The 18,008-nt window shown below is 40.8% G+C and overlaps 1 protein-coding gene across 2 annotated transcripts in view; it reads left to right on the top strand.

Moving 5' to 3' along the window:
• The window catches only part of CDH18 (cadherin 18), a 904,559-nt gene that overhangs the window by 327,027 nt on the left and 559,524 nt on the right, over positions 1-18,008 (top strand). For both annotated transcript variants that reach the window (XM_034761577.1, XM_034761578.1), the window contains one exon: positions 2,481-2,566. The gene's annotated coding sequence lies outside the window, so the exon portion shown is untranslated. The remainder of the gene's footprint in view (positions 1-2,480; positions 2,567-18,008) is intronic.

Below are 18,008 nucleotides of genomic sequence, written 5' to 3'. Positions count from 1 at the left end.
CTTGGAGATATGTTTATATTTTCAAAGAGAAAAAAAGAGAAAACAGATTTATAACTATCAGCAAAATTTGGTCCTATATTTGTATATTTGTGTATTTCCTGTTTGATTACAGTGGGAAAGTTTTGTACTATCTAACATCTCATACAACATCATTAAATGCTATGTAATTTAACCCAGAATTTAGTCCTGTAGCAACCTCCTTTGTCCCTTTTTTAATTGTGCATATAGAATGTTGGTAAGTCTAGAAAAGGTGCCTTGTATAAAGCAGCTGCAATTATTTTTTGATTAGCAGACTCCTTTCCATTAAAATTTGGACCTAAAATTTATTCTGTGGATGTGCTTTTTGTGGTCTTATTTATTACTGTACCTGGAGGTAATTTGGTAATACACACAATGTGTCTTGAGGTCTGAAAAAAGAACAAAGTAACTGAAATATTTTCCCAATTTTAGTTGCTAATAATTGACATAGTGCACTATACCCTATTCCTACTTCCTAATACTCTCTCATTTTAAAAGTTTCCTCAGCCAATTGAAACTAATTCAGCTACATCCATACAGAATGAGTTCATTCAAATACTGTAAAGAGCTTCTTTTTTTGCATAAAAGTGGCTGGCTGCTTCTGGGTTTAATTTACACTTTCAATCATGCTCACACAGTGATCCAGACTCAAAGAGATTATAGAGTTCCACTTAGCACAGAATCAGAGAATCATAGGGCCGGAAGGGACCTCGAGAGGTCATCTAGTCCAGTCCCCTGCACTCATGGCAGGACTAAGTATTACCTAGACCAAGGGTCAGCAACCTCTGGCACACGGCTTGCCACGGTAAGCACCCTGGCGGGCCGGGCCAGTTTGTTTACCTGCCGTGTCGACAGGTTCAGCCGATCGCGGCTCCCACTGTCCGTGGTTCGCCGCTCCAGGGGCAGCGGGAAGCCGCGGCCAGCACATCCCTCATCCCACGCCGCTTCCCGCTGCCCCCATTGGCCTGGGACTGCAAACCGCGGCCAGTGGGAGCTGCGATCAGCCGAACCTGCCGACACAGCAGGTAAACAAATAGGCCCGGACCGCCAGGGTGCTTACCCTGGCAAGCTGCGTGCCAAAGGTTGCCGACCTCTGACCTAGACGATCCCTGACAGGTGTTTGTCTAACCTGCTCTTAAAAATATTCAATGATGGAGATCCCACAACCACCCTAGGCAATTTATTTCAATGCTTAACCACTCTGACAGTTAGGAAGTTTTTCCTAATGTCCAACCTAAAGTTCCCTTGCTGCAATTTAAGCCCATTGCTTCTTGTCCTATCAGCAGCAGTTAAGAAGAACAATTTTTCTCCCTCCTCCTTGTAACAACCTTTTATATACTTGAAAACTGTTATCATGTCCCCTCTCAGTCTTCTCTTCTCCAGATTAAACAAACCCATTTTTTTTCAATCTTCCCTCACAGGTCATGTTTTCTAGATCTTTAATCATTTTTGTTGCTCTTCTCTGGATTTTCTCCAATTTGTCCACATCTTTCCTGAAATGTGGCACCCAGAACTCAACACTCCAGTTGAGGCCTAATCAGTGCGGAGTAGAGTGGAGGAATTACTTCTCGTGTCTTGCTTACAGCACTCCTGCTAATACATCCTAGAAGGATGTTTGCTTTTGTTGCAACAGTGTTACACTGTTGACTCGTATTTAGTCACTATGAGCCCCAGATCCCTTTCCACAGTACTCCTTCCTAGTCAGTCATTTCCCATTTTGTATGTGTGCAACTGATTTGTTCCTTCCTAAGTGGAGTACTTTGCATTTGTCCTTATTGAATTTCATCCTATTTACTTCAGACCATTTCTCCGGTTTGTCCAAAATATTTTGAATTATAATCTTATCCTCCAAAGCACTTGCAACCTCTCCCAGCTAGGTATCATCTGCAGACTTTATAAGTCTACTCTCTATTCCATTATCTAAATAATTGATGAAGATATTGAATGGAACCGGACCCAGAACTGATCCCTGCAGGACCCCACTCATTATGCCCTTCCGGCTTGACTGTGAACCACGGATAACTACTCTCTGGGAAAGGTTTTCCAACAGGTTATGCACCCACCTTATAGTAGCTCCATCTAGGTTGCATTTCCCTAGTTTGTTTCTGAGAAGGTCATGCGAGACAGTATCAAAAGATTTACTAAAGTCAAAAAATACCACGTCTACTGCTTCCCCCCATCCACAGAGTATAAATGGGGCTGGTTGGTTAAACTGCATGAAAAGTATGGAGATTTTTTTAAAAATCCACAAAATATATTGTTACTGTACCATTAAAAAATATATGTGGAACTTAAAAGAGTACAGTATACAGTATGTGAGTACTAATAAAGTCCAGTTTATATGTAACCAGCTCCTGCCATTCTGGACTTCTATAGGCCTTCTTTGCAAACAAATGTCTTGAATATTTAAAACTTATAAGAAGGAAATCTTGTAAACCAAATTTCTCTATTCTTTCTTTTAGAATATTTCAAAAGAGAAGACATTTTGGAACAACAGAGGGAGATTCTAAAAAAGGTTGCACCAGAGGCTCACATCAAAATTCATAAGGTAGTTTTTGTATTGTTCTTCATGTTACTGTTTAAAAAAAATAATATCAAAATGTCAGAATTCTTGTCACAGTGTTATCCTTTTTTAGAAGATCTTGCTTTAAGACAGATCACTATGTAATATGAAAAAAATACTTTTCTTCTGTTCCTTAAAAGGTTCTTATGTTAATTATTTATCTAACCATTTGTTCGCCTTCATAAATATTTAATACTATTCCAAAGATTCACACTCCTTGCAAATGCCATGGCATAAGGATGTTCTTTGTTACTGTGAAATCTTGTGTAGGCGTTTTTAAAATAGTGGTGGGGAGACCCACAAACCTTTTAATTGGTAAAAATATATATAGATTTTATCTGAGGGGAAAGCTAACTCTTCATTGCAGAGAAAGGCTGTAGTCCTAAATGCTAATTAATTTTTTTCCACTAATATAAGCATTACATGTACGTGTAAAATTAATGTTTAGAAAGGAACAACATACATAAATATTATATATAAATATATTTAAAAGCATGTCTAGTTCTGTGTTTCTTTGCTAATAAATGCAGAACGGATTTTCTTTTCAGAAATCTTTTAAGACATCAGTCAAAACTAACATATCAATCCCTGACTTACATTGCCAATTTATTAGATGCCGAGGGGAGAGGGGGGCTGAGGAAGGGCCTGACAAATAACTGGAGACTGAAAAATCAAAAGTAGGGAAAAAATGAGGTGGTATCAAATAAATATATAGAGCAGATCTTTCAACAACTCTCTAATACCACATCTGGTTATTTTATTATCTCAAATGTTGATTGAGCCTCTCTTGTAGTGTATGGGGAGATTTTGGCAAACCAGTAAAGTGCCTGAAACCACTATGGCTTATTGCTAAAAGCAGCCTAGTCAGCAGTCTCATCTTGACCAAGGCAGGAGGGAAAGGGGTTTTGGGTGCCACAGAAAGGGCAGCTTGACCTCAGATTCTTTCTAATAAGAATTGTGCTGAAGTTGCTGATATGTGCATTTTAGAAGAGCAGGATATGCCCAAGGAATGTCTATTGGGGCCTCAAGGCTGCAAACTCTGGAAAAACCCACACCTGGTTAATCAATCAGAAGGAACCTCTTGCTTGACCATTGAAACTGCTTACTTAACAAGTTTTCTTTAAGGGACATGTCATTCTATTACTAATGTATAAATAAGGGGAAAAAGTTTGAGGTAGTGGGACTCTCCCTCTGGATACATCTTGCAGTCCCCACCGGCAGATGGAAGATTTGGCCACTTGAAGCCTGCCACTGTGCCATTCGAGAGCCACCCTCAGCTTTGTAATTATCAAGGGCTGGGGGTGTTTTACTAGCCTGTTGCAGACATGTAAGTGCTTGAGACTAAGTAAAGTTTAGCTTTAAGTTAAAGCACTCTTGTGTTGTCCTGTTTGTGCCAGCCATCTATCGGCCAGACGGCCGTGTCTCCCCTGATTTATTTCCTGACACCACCTAGCACAAAGTAAAAGTTGCAAAGCGCTTTGGGTTGAAAGAACCCTGGGTAACAGTAGCACCATCAACAAGATGAAAAGCTGAAGATTTGAAAAGAGAGACATAAGAGAGCTATGTTGCTTCTTCATTGTGTGGTGATCTTTCCCTCCCATTCAGGAATCAGCAACCTTTGGCATGCAGCCCGCCAGGGTAAGCACCCTGGCAGGCCGGGCCGGTTTGTTTACCAGCTGCATCTTCAGGTTTGGCTGATCACGGCTCCCTCTGGCCACGGTTCGCTGCTCCAGGCCAATGGGGGTGGCGGGAAGCGGCGGCCAGCACATCCCTCGGCCCGTGCTGCTTCCTGCAGTCCCCATGGGCCTGGATTGGCCAAACCTGCAGACGCAGCAGGTAAACAAACCAACCCTGGCAGGCCGCATGCCAAAGGTTTCCAATCCCTGCTCTAATTGATCCTCATATTAACCAACCCTTAGTAAAATAGAACAGATATGTTGCATCTTTTGAATGGTAGATAAGTAGTACTGTGAAAAATTGAACAGTATTGTAGAAGAAAAATCTAAAGAGATTGCCAGATCCAGCAGATTTTTGTGTGTTTAGAACTAGATTGGAGAGGGCATACAGAGGCTTCTCTGGAATCTTATGTTGATTGCTCCATTTCCTCTCCTCTGGGGACACAAAGCACCCTATAGAGTCAGGGTGGAAATGGGGACTAGATAGGCACCTTGTACCCACTGACCATTGAAGCTGCAAAGACAAACAGGTAATTACAGGCTAGACTCCACGAAAGCAGCCTCTGCATGCCCAGAAGATCAGGGACTTATTTTTCCATAGAGAGTTCCAAAATAGCAAAATTGTGCCCTCGGGTAGTTCTTAAGCGTGTGAATAAGTTCATTGGCTTAGATGGGACTATTTGTATAGCTAAAAACCAGGTGCATGACTAAGAGCTTGCTTGCTTAGGACTTCGTTCTGAAGAGAGAAGAGAAAAGGAAAACATTTCTATACAATAGTTTAGATTTTTTGCACAGCTCCTATTGTCCCCCTTCTGTTGATTTCGTATCATTATGGACAGATACAGAAGCATAGTACCATATAACACTTCACTGTTTCCAGGTGTAACATTTGGGAAAGGTGGTAGTTTCTTAGTTATCATCATACCAATAATACACTTGGTTCTTTAGCAGTTGGTTCTTTGGAGGACCACAAAATGGCCTTAGTTTGTATTCAATATACAGCACCATTTTTTCTCAAGCTAACATTCGGTACCGATACCATGTTGCTCCTCAGGAGTTGTTCTTTTGTTGAGAAGCTCTCTAGTGACACTCAGGAAAAAGAAACAGATAAAGTTTAAGAAACTTCAAACTTATCAAAGGAATCAGTCCTATGAAGAGCTGAATATCCTCTCCCACACTAATTTCAATGGAGTTGAGGGCATCCACCACCACATGGACTCAAACCCTGCATTGAGCTTTAGTTAATTTCATAGAATTGAAGCCCATGGTTGTGATCATTAACTTTCCCTATTATGAATTCCTGTTTAAAATTATGATTGAGTCTTGCCATTGTTTCACACTAGTAACCGACAGCACTGAGATTGTGTGGAGAGATGATAGAAAGCAGCTGCTGGGCCGGGGGGGGGGGGGGGGTGAGTAGTGATAAAATGCAAAGCCTACAACATTCAGACAATATATGAAGGGTTATGTATTTCAGAGTGAAGGAGATCGAAAACTCATAATCAAATTCAGAGTTTCCTCAAGTAAAAAAAACAAAACAAAACAAACCAAAAAACCCAGCAATGAGAGACAGAAGCAGAAAATAAAAATATGTACACTTGTAACCTTTAGTATTTCTCCCCATTTCAGAAATACTTTCCCTCCTGATCTTGAGATGGTTTAAAGAATTCTGATGTAAATTAAAATAAAATCTCTTTGTATAAGTTTTAAAGTAGATTTTTTCAGACTTATGAAGTTTTGTTGTGGATAGTGAATTTTCATTTTTCAGTTTTTTTACCCACTATGTATCAACAGTTGTCTAAGAATATGTCTATACTGCAGTTAGACACCCATAGCTGGCCCACGCAAGTTGATTTGGTCTAAGGGGTTGTTTAACTTCAGCGTAGAAATTGAGGTCAGGCTGCAGCCTAAACTCTGGGACCCTCCCACCATACAGATTCCTAAAGCCCAGGCTCCAAGGCAAGCCTGATTGTTTATGCTGAAGTTAAACAACCCCTTAAGCCAAGCCATCTGGCATAGGCCAGCTGCAAGTTTTTAATTGCAGTGTAGGCATACCCTAAGACAGTAGCGAGAGCCTACTTAAATAAGCAGTATGACATTTAAGGAATATAGTAGGAATTTTTATGTGAAGCAGGGCAGCTATCATTGTGATCTACTATTGATATTGCTCATGGACACTGAGTGCACTTCTCATGGAACATGGCTTCAGAGCATTTTCCTTGGCTTGCTGGTGTCATAACATATTCTTTAATGATGTCTGCTTTAATCTAGTGCCACAGTGCTCAGTGGTCTCTCACTGAGAACAAGTCTATGTCTTCTAATTGCAGTATGAGGTGCAGAGCATTTGAAAGAGCAATAATTTATTAATTATCACCATACCATGATGCAAAAACTGCCCTCAGTTGCACCCAGTCACTATCACTGAAGTTGAAGATATTGCAGGGGTATAACTAAGGCAAAATATAGCCTTATGCCTTTAACATGAAGACTATCTATAGTACTCTTTAAAGGCTACATACTGTTTTTCTTCCATAACAGAATTCCCATTGACATCCCACTGATAAATTACTTTTTTACACAGATTGAGACTGGTATTAGAGCATAAGCACAAAATAAATGGAACTGATGTTGTTCACATAGTCGATGGAAGTGATACTCACTAACAGCAGATCAAGCATGCCCTTTAAGTGTGCAAATGGCGACATGAAGAGCAGAGTTAACTGCAATCAGTCAGTGGTTACACTAACATGGTAAAATTGGCTAGTAGCTGTCTAAGCCTTAAATTAAAATATGAAACTAATCTCTCAAGCTTGATCTGTTAATTGAGTCAGAAACAATTTTAGACACAGACACACACACACACATATATATATGGGATGATAATTTATACGTAAAATATAGAGAGATATTATTGAAGATGATTGTCATGGCCATATTAAATAAATCTTTGAAGCAACATAGACATGTGACTAGCAAACTGATTGTTCCAGACAGATATGTTGTTGATAGACTCTCAGTTCTTCTACAAGAGTAAAGTGGGAAGTTCATCATACTTTTTGGAATGAGCTGTGTAAGAATTATAGCTTTTGTCATATTAGGAGGTACCTGTAAGGTAATATGCAATGAGACTGTTCTCTAGTTGGACTTCAGTTAAAATTGACTGGTTGATTTGTGACTTGAATTGATTATATTTTCTAGACCTTACATGTAGTCAATTAAGATTAATGAACTTTGTTGTATTAATGTAATTCCCATTGCTTCAGTTTGAGATTTCCGTATTTATTCACAGTTTCATATATATGAACTGGCTTGCAATTATATACCAAAAATTCATTAGTTATTATATAGAAATTATTTCCTTGAATACTTTCAAGCTTCCTGAGCTTATGATAATGAATATCATATTTCATTCTACTTTAAGTCAAGCATACATCTTTTAATTTGTCACCGAAAATGATGTGATTCAAAGCAGTATTAGCACTTGTTATCTACATTAAACCTATGTTTTCAAGAGACCCAAAGTCATTTCAAAAACTTTGCTTTTTGTGTGATGTTTTAAAATGAGCTGTATACATCTAATGTAGATGGATGTCATTTTACCTTGTTGCTTGGGTTTTGGATTTACAAAATCCAGGGTGGTTTAGATCTCTTTTTATCCTAACCTCTTAAGTAGTGAGTTCTTGGTTCTGATTATTAATTGTTGTTCAGTCCTTGTTTTTGTTTATTTATTATGAGGAGTGACTTCCTCTAATGTACAGATACTTTCAGACTTTAGTATTTATAGTTCAGTTTTGGGATCTCACGTATCAGGTCTGTCACTGCCACCTGCTAACGTGAGTCATTCACTTTCTTCTAACCCAGGGGTCCTCAGACTTTTTCCTCCACTTTTTGACTGTCCAAATACGTGTGAGACTCTTATAGAATCTCAATTATTTGGAATAATACATTTCAAAACATTGTGCCAAATTCAGCAAAGCTGGCTCACCACCTAAGCCTGCTGGTTAGAATTAGAAGGTTAGAATTTGGTAACCTTCCTGGATTCTGCAAAAGACTTTAGATTCATAGGGTTTCTTGAAAAGGCTGGAGGTATGCTTCTCTGATCAATGAAGGGGCAGAAGGGAGTGTTTGTAGGTGGCTGTCTGAACTCCTGCTGAACTGGTTATTTGAGTGCAGCTATAATTGTATTGCTAATGATGTGGTAGGGCACCTAGAACCTTGGGAATTCTTCAGTTATTTAAATTGAAATAGATACATAAAATTAAAAATAGGGGGGAGATTCAGCCTCTGCAGGGCAGAACCATTTTATTTTATTTTCTCTCTCTTGTGTGGTACAAAATATTTTTTTTTGAGTTTCTCACAGATTATGTGAATGAGGTTACGATAAAAAACAATGGATGCACATTTTCTTTGCTAAAACTGAAATGGCAAATCAATTCTAAATTTTGCATGATTTTTCTACCAGGACTGGCTCCTGTTTGCTCAGTACTGTGCCAAAACATATCTAAATCTTGGCCCAAGTTTGGAAACTCAGTAGAACTTGGGGGTGGTTCCATTAGACTGAAGAATAGCTAATGTGGTTCCTATTTTCAAGAAAGGGAAAAAAAGTGATCCGGGTAACTACAGGCCTGTTAGTTTAACATCTGTAGTGTGCAAGGTGCTGGAGAAAATTCTGAAAGAGAAAGTAGTTGAGGACCTCGAGGTTAATGGCAAGTGCGATAAATTACAACATGGTTTTACAAAGGGCAGATCGTGCCAAACGAATCTGATCTCCTTCTTCAAGAAAGTAACAGACTTATTAGATAAGGGAAATGCGGTGGACCTAATATACCTGGATTTCAGTAAAGCATTTGATACTGTACCCCATGAGGAATTATTGGTTAAACTGGAAAATATGGGGATCGATATGAAAATTCAGAGGTGGATAAGGAATTGGTTAATGGGGAGAATGCAGCGGGTGTTATTGAAGGGTGAACTGTCAGGTTGGAGGGAGGTTACCAGTGGAGTTCCTCAGGGTTCGGTTTTGGGACCCATTTTATTTAATCTATTTATAACTGACCTCGGAACTGATTGCAGGAGTGGGCTGATAAAGTTTGCGGATGATACGAAGGTGGGAGGCGTTGCCAATTCGGAGGAGGATAGGGATATTCTGCAGGGAGACTTGAATGAGCTTGTGAATTGGAGTATCAGAAATAGGATGAAATTTAATAGTGAAAAGTATAAGGTGATGCATTTAGGGATGACTAACAACAATTTTAGTTACAAGCTGGGGACGCATTGGTTAGAAGTAACGGAAGAGGAGAAGGACCTAGAGGTTCTTGTAGACCGGAGGATGACTATGAGTCGACAATGTGACGTGGCGGTGAAAAAAGCCAATGTGGTCTTGGGATGCATTAGGCGAGGTATATATAGTAGGGATAAGGAGGTGCTGCTTCCGTTGTATAAGACGCTGGTGAGACCTCATTTGGAGTACTGTGTGCAGTTCTGGTCTCCCATGTTTAAAAAAGATGAACTCAAATTGGAACGGGTGCAGAGAAGGGCCACTAGGATGATCAGAGGAATGGAAAACCTGTCGTATGAAAGGAGACTGGAGGAGCTCGGGTTGTTTAGTCTGACAAAACGAAGGCTGAGTGGGGATATGATTGCTCTCTTTAAATATATCAGAGGGATAAATACAAGGGAGGGAGAGGAATTATTCCAGCTTAGTACTAATGTGGACACGAGAACGAATGGATATAAGCTGGCCGTGGGGAAGTTTAGGCTTGAAATTAGACGAAGGTTTCTGACCGTCAGAGGGGTGAAATATTGGAACGGCCTTCTGAGGGAAACAGTGGGGGCGAGGGACCTGTCTGGTTTTAAGATTAAGTTAGATAAGTTTATGGAGGGAATGGTTTAATGGTAAAACATATTAGCTGAGGAATACCGAGTAATGGTAGGTAAATAGTATAATGGCTAACAAGGGTCAGGCTGGAGACTCTTGCCTACATGCTCGGGGTCTTACTGATCGCCATATTTGGGGTCGGGAAGGAATTTTCCTCCAGGGTAGATTGGCTGAGGCCCTGGAGGTTTTTCGCCTTCCTCCGCCGCATGGGGCAGGGATCGCTAGCAGGAGGGTTCTCTGCCAATTGAAGTCACTAAAACACAGGATTTGGGGACTTCATCAGCAGAATCAAGGGAAGGGTAGGGACAGTTTGTGGCCTGCAGCATGCAGGGGGTCAGACCAGATGATCATAATGGTCCCTTCTGACCTTAATGTCTATGAGTCTATGAGTCTATGTTTTGGGGTTTTAATTAAATTTTAAACCAGGTGATTTCATCTAGTTCATGTTTAGTTCTAAGTTGTGTTAGCGCTAATTGTTCTAACACTAAGATATTTCTGATGGACTTTATAAAAATGAGAATACCTCTGTCTGTTCAGCAAAGTTTCCAAAATATAGCAAGAATAAAGCAAATAAACCAAAGACAGAATTTTACTTTGATCCATTAATTTATACTTTATTTACTTTCATCTTCCCATCTAAATCGTGTTGCCTTTGAACTCAGTAGTTTGATCGCCAATCAAGGAACTTCTAAAGGATTCCAAAATGGATACATCTCTCTACAAATCATCTATCATCCATATAAAATACTTATTCTACGTGTCACTCCTAAGACAGCGCTATGTGTACAACATTTTATTGAATCATTGTTGAATAATGATTATTTGACAAGTGCTTCAAATACATGCTCCCAAAATAAACAAAATTGGGTTTTTGTAACCATACTAATAAAGCCAATTTGTCTGTAGGAACATCAATATCTCCTGAAACATTTTATTTTGTTACTGAGCAAAATGTAACTTCTGATTATTTCATTTTGCATTGTTTTTTGTCACAAACTTCAACAGGTAGGACATGAGACCAAACAAAATACTAGAACAGCTTATCTAAATGCCTTATGACAAGAATCATGTTGAGCTAAACAAAAACAAATAAATAAATCAGATATTAGCTGTGTTCTAATAACCTGTCTCCTTGCATAACACAGATATCCAAACTAGAGTAGTGTCTCTTTTTATAGTATTCATAGAATCATAGAGTGTCTGTAACAGGGCACATGATCTACTGCTATACCTACAGTTTCTTTTAGGCAGTTTTATGCCAAATTTAAACAAAACAAACAAAAATGGTTCCTCAGCTCACCCTTGGCTATAAGCCCCTTTACCTTTCAGACTCACTGCTTCCCCTCCCTTTCATTTCCGTGGCTCCCTTGCTCTGACTCACTCAGTTTTCCTCATTGTCTCCTCACCCTCAAGGCCCAGACACCTTCTTACAAAGTCTAATCTGGATAAATCGATGCAGTGAATGTACTTTGATGCTGCTCCTTCTTAAAGGACCGGTGTCACCCTGTCAAAGTGCCCTTATGTTACAAAATCCTTCAGGGTTATGGAGACAGAAAAATACAAGTCACAAAGAATAAGGCAAGAAACCTGTACTTACCAAATAAAATACTAATATAAACACAAATATCAGATTGAGTAGAAGGGGAGATAATTGCTTGACACATTTCATGTTCTAGATTCTTCACAAGTGGTTCAATACACATAAAATAAAAACAAAATTATGCATGGAGTGTTAACATTTGCACTGTTCACCATGAACTGCCTGGTGAAACCAAGGTTACTATTACAAAATCAACTTTTAATAGCATCTCTGATATAACAGTATTTTCCTGTGCCTAGAAAAAAGAAATAATTGTGTTATCCCCGATTCTGTTACATTAGAAGTGTTGGTAAATGAACATGCAAATGTTCAGTTGTGACAGTTAAACTAAGTGAAAAAAATTAAAGGATACTTTGTGAAGTCTGTCACAAGGGTAAAACTGATCTGGCAGGAGACAGAGCTTTATTGGGGTCAGTTTGAGACTGTGGAATGAACTCCCACAGGGAGTAAGGACCATCACAATTCTCACCACTTCTGTCTCCAAGTATAAAGCACACTTCTTCAGCTTTCCTTTCTCTGACCTGAACACATGGAAACATGTACCAAGCCTACCAAAACACTGTACTACATGTACAATTCGCCTCCTGGGGAAAAGATGAGAGGAAGAATGTATCACCTGACAGATGTTAATCATTTTCATTTAATGCACTTCTGGAAGAGACCCATCAGCCACACACCTGGGAAAGAATTCTCTATAGTAACTCAGAGCCCTCCCCCTTTAATGTGCCATCTCTAGACACTGGAGATCAATGGGATGAGCCATATCCCATTATAGGCAGCCTTGTTATACCATCCCCTCCATAATATTGTAAAACTGTCTTGAAACAAATTAGGTTTTTTGCCCCCATTATTCCCCTTGGAAGGCTGCTCCTGAACTTCTGTCCACTAATGGTTAGAAACCTTCCTTTAATTTCAAGCATAAACTTCATGATGGCCAGTTTATATCCATTTGTCATTTTGCACACATTGGACCTTAAATTAAATAACTCTTCTCCCTCACCAGTGCTTATCTCTCTCTGGTACCCAGATAGAGAGCAATCATATCATAAAATCATAGAAAATCAGGATTGGAAGGGACCTTAGGAGGTCCAACCCCCTGCTCAAAGCAGGACCAATCCCCAACTACATCATCCCAGCCACGGCTTTGTCAAGCCTCATCTTAAAAACCTCTAAGGAAGGAAATTCCACCACTTCCCTAAGTAACCCATTCCAGTGCTTCACCACCCTCCTAGTGAAAACGTTTTTCCTAATATCCAACCTAAACCTCCCACTTGAGACCATTACTCCTTGTTCTGTCATCTGGTACCACTGAGAAAAATCTAGATCCATCTTCTTTGGAACCCCCTTTCAGGTAGTTGAAAGCAGCTATCAAATCCCCCCTCATTCGTCTCTTCTGCAGATTAAACAATCCCAGTTCCCTTAGTCTCTCCTCATAAGTCAGGTGCTCCAGCCCCTGTTTTTGTTGCCCTCCGCTGCACTCTTTTCCACATCCTTCTTGTAGGGGGGGCCCAAAACTGGACACAGTACTCCAGATGAGGCCTCGCCAATGCAGAATAGAGGGGAATTATCATGTCCCTCAATCTGCTGGCAATGCCCCTACTTATACAGCCCAAAATGCCGTTAGCTTTCTTGTCAACAAGGGTACACTGTTGACTCATATCCAGCTTCTTGTCCACTGTAACCCCTAGGTCCTTTTCTGCAGAACTGCTGCCTAGCCACTCGGACCCTGGTCTGTAGCAGTACATGGGATTCTTCTGTCCTAAGTGCAGGACTCTGCACTTGTCCTTGTTGAAACTTATCAGATTTCTTTTGGCCTAATCCTCTAATTTGTCTAGATCCCTCTGTATCCTATCTCTACCCTCCGGCGTATCTACCACTCCTCCCAGTTTAGTGTCATCTGCAAACTTGCTGAGGGAGCAGTCTATGCCATCCTCCAGATCATTAATGAAGATATTGAACAAAACCAGCCCAAGGACCACTTGATACCGGCTGCCAACTAGACATGGAGTCTTTGATTATTACCTGTTGAGCCCGACGATTTAGCCAGCTTTCTATCCACCTTATAGTCCATTCATCCAGCCCATACTTCTTTAATTTGCTGGCAAGAATACTGCGGGAGACCATATCAAAAGCTTTGCTAAAGTCAAGGAATAAGATGTCCACTGCTTTCCCCTCATCCACAGAGCCAGTTATCTTGTCATAGAAGGCAATTAGGTTAGTCAGACATGACTTGCCCTTGGTGAATCCATGCTGACTGTTCCTGATCACTTTCCTCTCCTCTAAGTGCTTCAGAATTGATTCCTTGAGGACTTGCTCCATGATTTTTCCAAGGACTGAGGTGAGGCTGACTGGCCTGTAGTTCCCTGGATTCTCCTTCTTTCCTTTTTTAAAGATGGGCACTATATTAGCCTTTTCCCAGTCATCTGGGACCTCCCCCGATTGCCATGAGTTTTCAAAGATAATGGCCAGTGGCTCTGCAATCACATCCACCAACTCCTTTAGCACCCTCGGATGCAGTGCATCCGACCCCATGGACTTGTGCTCGTCCAGCTTTTCCAAATAGTCCTGAACCACTTCTTTCTCCACAGAGGGCTGGTCACCTCCTCCCCATGATGTGCTGCCCAGTGCAGCAGTCTGGGAGCTGACCTTGTTCGTGAAGACAGAGGCAAAAAAAGCATTGAGCTTTTTCCACATCCTCGGTCACTAGGTTGCCTCCCTCATTCAGTAAGGTGCCCACACTTTCCTTGACTTTCTTCTTGCTAACATACCTGAAGAAACCCTTCTTGTTACTCTTAACATCTCTTGCTAGCGGCAACTCCAAGTGTGATTTGGCCTTCCTGATTTCACTCCTGCATGACTGAGCAATATTTTTATACTTCTCCCTGGTCATTTGTCCAATATTCCACTTCTTGTAAGCTTCTTTTTTGTGTTTAACATCAGCAAAGATTTCACTGTTAAACCAAGCTGGTCGCCTACCATATTTACTATTCTTTCTACACATTGGGATGGTTTGTTCCTGCAACCTCAATAAGGATTCTTTAAAATACAGCCAGTTCTCCAGGACTCCTTTCCCCCTCATGTTATTCTCCCAGGGGATCCTGCCCATCAGTTCCCTGAGTGAGTCAAAGTATGCTTTTCTGAAGTCCAGTGACCATATTCTGCTGCTCTCCTTTCTTCCTTGTGTCAGGATCCTGAACTTGACCATCTCATGGTCACTGCCTCCCAGGTTCCTACCCACTTTTGCTGACCCTACTAATTCTTCCCTGTTTGTGAGCAGTAGATCAAGAAGAGCTCTGCCTCTAGTTGGTTCCTCCAGCACTTGCACCAGGAAATTGTCCCCTACACTTTCCAAAAACTTCCTGGATTGTCTGTGCACTGCTGTTTTGCTCTCCCAGCAGATTTCAGAGTGACTGAAGTCCCCCATGAGAACCAGGGCCTTCTGATCTAGTAACTTCTGTTAGTTGCCAGAAGAAAGCCTTGTCCACCTCATCCCCCTGGTCTGGTGGTCTATACCAGGCTCCCACCACGACATCACCCTTGTTGCTCACACTTCTAAACTTAATCCAGAGACTCTCAGGTTTTTCTGCAGTTTCATACTGGAGCTCTGAGCAGTCATACTACTCTCTTACATACAATGCAACTCCTCCACCTTTTCTGCCCTGCCTGTCCTTCCTGAACAGTTTATATCCATCCATGACAGTACTCCAGTCATGTGAGTTATCCCACCAAGTCTCTGTTATTCCAATCACATCATAATTCCTTGACTGTGCCAGTTCCCCTGAGGAGGGAGTCCCAGATCACCACCACCCGCCTCCTTCACTTGGGAGCAGTGGTCATGGAACCCCATCCCTAGGACAGTGCATCTCATGCCTTCCAATCAGTGGGGTCTCCTTCTGTTCCCTTCCCTTAGGTGTATCATCTTGTCCACTCTCCGCATTAGTACCTGTGGAGAGAACATGAAAATGGTTGCTCATCTGTACCTTCATTGCTGGTACGTGGATGCTCCTCTTTCGTCTTCTGGAGGTCACATGTTGCCAAATTTCTTCACCATTCTTCTGTCCCCGCTGTGCAGCCTGCTCTGGTTCTTCAGAATGTTGTGCCTATAGAAGCATATCCTGACATCTGTCCAGGAAAGCTTCATTTTCTCTTATGCAACGCACAGTTGATACTTGTTTCTTCAGACCTTGAACCTTCTCTTCCAATATGGAGACCAGCTTGCACTTTGTACAGACAGAGTCGCCTCTGTCCTGTGGAAGAAGGACAAACTTTGCACATCCTGTGCAGGTCACAACAGCCGATCGTGCACCATCCATATTACCTTCCTTCTAAGAGCTTCGTCTCTCCCCTCCATTTCTATGATCATCCTAGTAGCCCTTCTCTCCACTTGTTCCAATTTGAATTCATCTTTCTTAAATATGGGAGACCAGGACTGCACACACTATTCCAGATGAAGTCTCACCAATGCCTTGTAGGAGAGTAATAACACTTCTCTATCTCTCCTGGAAATATCTCTCCTGTTGCATCCTAGGATTGCATTAGCCTTTTTCACAGCTACATCTCTCTGGAGGCTCATAGTCATCCTGTGATCAACCAATACACCCACATATTTCTCCTTCTCTGTTGCTTCAAATTGATAAATCCCCAGTTTATAGCAAAAAGGTGCATAGTCTCCCCTTCAACTAATTCCTTAACCAACTTTCTATTCTCATATTAATCCCAGTCTTGTCCAGTCTATGTGGAACTATATCAAATGCTTTACAGAAATCCAGGTAGATTAGATCTATTGCATTTCCTTTGCCTATAAATCAGTTATCTTCTCAAACAAAGAGATCACATTATTTATTTTCCATCAAATCAAATTTTGATTCTAAGGATGTATATCTTCTGTTTTCAGGTTTCAGAGTGGTAGCCGTGTTAGTCTGTATCAGCAAAAACAACGAGGAGTCCTTGTGGCATCTTCAAGACTAACAAATTTACTTGGGCATAAGCTTTCATGGGTTTTAGACCACGAAACTTATGTCCATAAAATTTGTTAGTCTCTAAGGTGCCACAAGGACTCCTCATTATTTTATCTTCTGTTGTCGTCCAAGCAAGATAGCTCTCCTTCCCCTTGCTCCAAGTTGTTCTGTGGTTTGGTCATTCACTGGGAAGATGCATGGGGGACTGGAAAGAGTAATTCTATTTCTCAGGCTGTATAGGCATTTCACAGGCTTCCCAAAACTAATGGGCTGGAGTACCTTCTGGGAGCCCTTATATGCCCATCCAGGGCACTGAAATCTGTGCAACTCCAGGTTTTCTTATACTTTAAATATTGCCATGAAGGGAGCCTCTGCATGGATACCTCTCATCCAGCCACACATATCATCAATCCTCCTCATCATCATTTAATCAGTTCCGTGCCATTGCAGGAGCTGAAGGCATTAGTGCACCTCAGTCTCTCCTGTACTCTGTCTGTGGCACACAATAATTTAGTCTTCTGAGGGCTGTAATGCTAATACTGAGGGCTGACCTCATTTGGGTTGTTAGACTTGGTATGAAGGTGGCTGGGTAATGTTAGTGGCCTGTGATATACAGGAGGTCAGACTAAATGACCTGGTGGTCCATTCTGGCCTTAAACTATGTAACACTATGACCCCTTGTGTATCAAAATTGCAGTGGGTCCACTGTCAAGGGGCTCTGCAGCAAAGGAGGAAAGGACTGGCTTTGCCTCAAAGGGAATACAATTATGTATTCATACTTTCATTTCCCTGAGCAATATCAGATTCTGGAAGCTGAAATTACTGTCAAGCTCAGCAGATAGTGAGCAAAATGTTGCCACCAATTCTGTTAATGATGGAGTTTTAAAAATAAAAGTCTGTTGAGTTGACAATTCTTCTATCTCCTTGGGCATTTTCAAAATATGACCTGCTTCCTTTCATACTGTTGTATGGAGCTGAGACCTTCCTGCAACCTTTGTACTGCCACCTACTAAGATTATTCTCAACCATGCACTCTGAAAATGGGATTTGTAGCTCATAGGATTATTTTGCTAGTTATTATATCCTATTAATCCAGCTAGCAGTATTAATTACTATGTTTCTTTTTCTGAAATTAATCCATTTTATTCTTATATTTTATTAGTATTAATTTCTTGGAATTTAGGATGTGTTGAGACATGTGTTTCCTAATAATACGTTTTGCTGAAATGCTGAAATGCCTACTGGCCTGTAGGATCCGGTAAGAGCTGCTATATGAATAGAGTTATTTCCAAGCTTAAACCTTTCAAAATTTTTC

Source organism: Trachemys scripta, chromosome 2 (assembly GCF_013100865.1).
Source record: "Trachemys scripta elegans isolate TJP31775 chromosome 2, CAS_Tse_1.0, whole genome shotgun sequence".
Taxonomy (NCBI): Eukaryota; Metazoa; Chordata; order Testudines; family Emydidae; genus Trachemys; species Trachemys scripta.
Note: the sequence above shows the minus strand (reverse complement) of the source record. Positions and strands in the feature narration are given on the sequence as shown.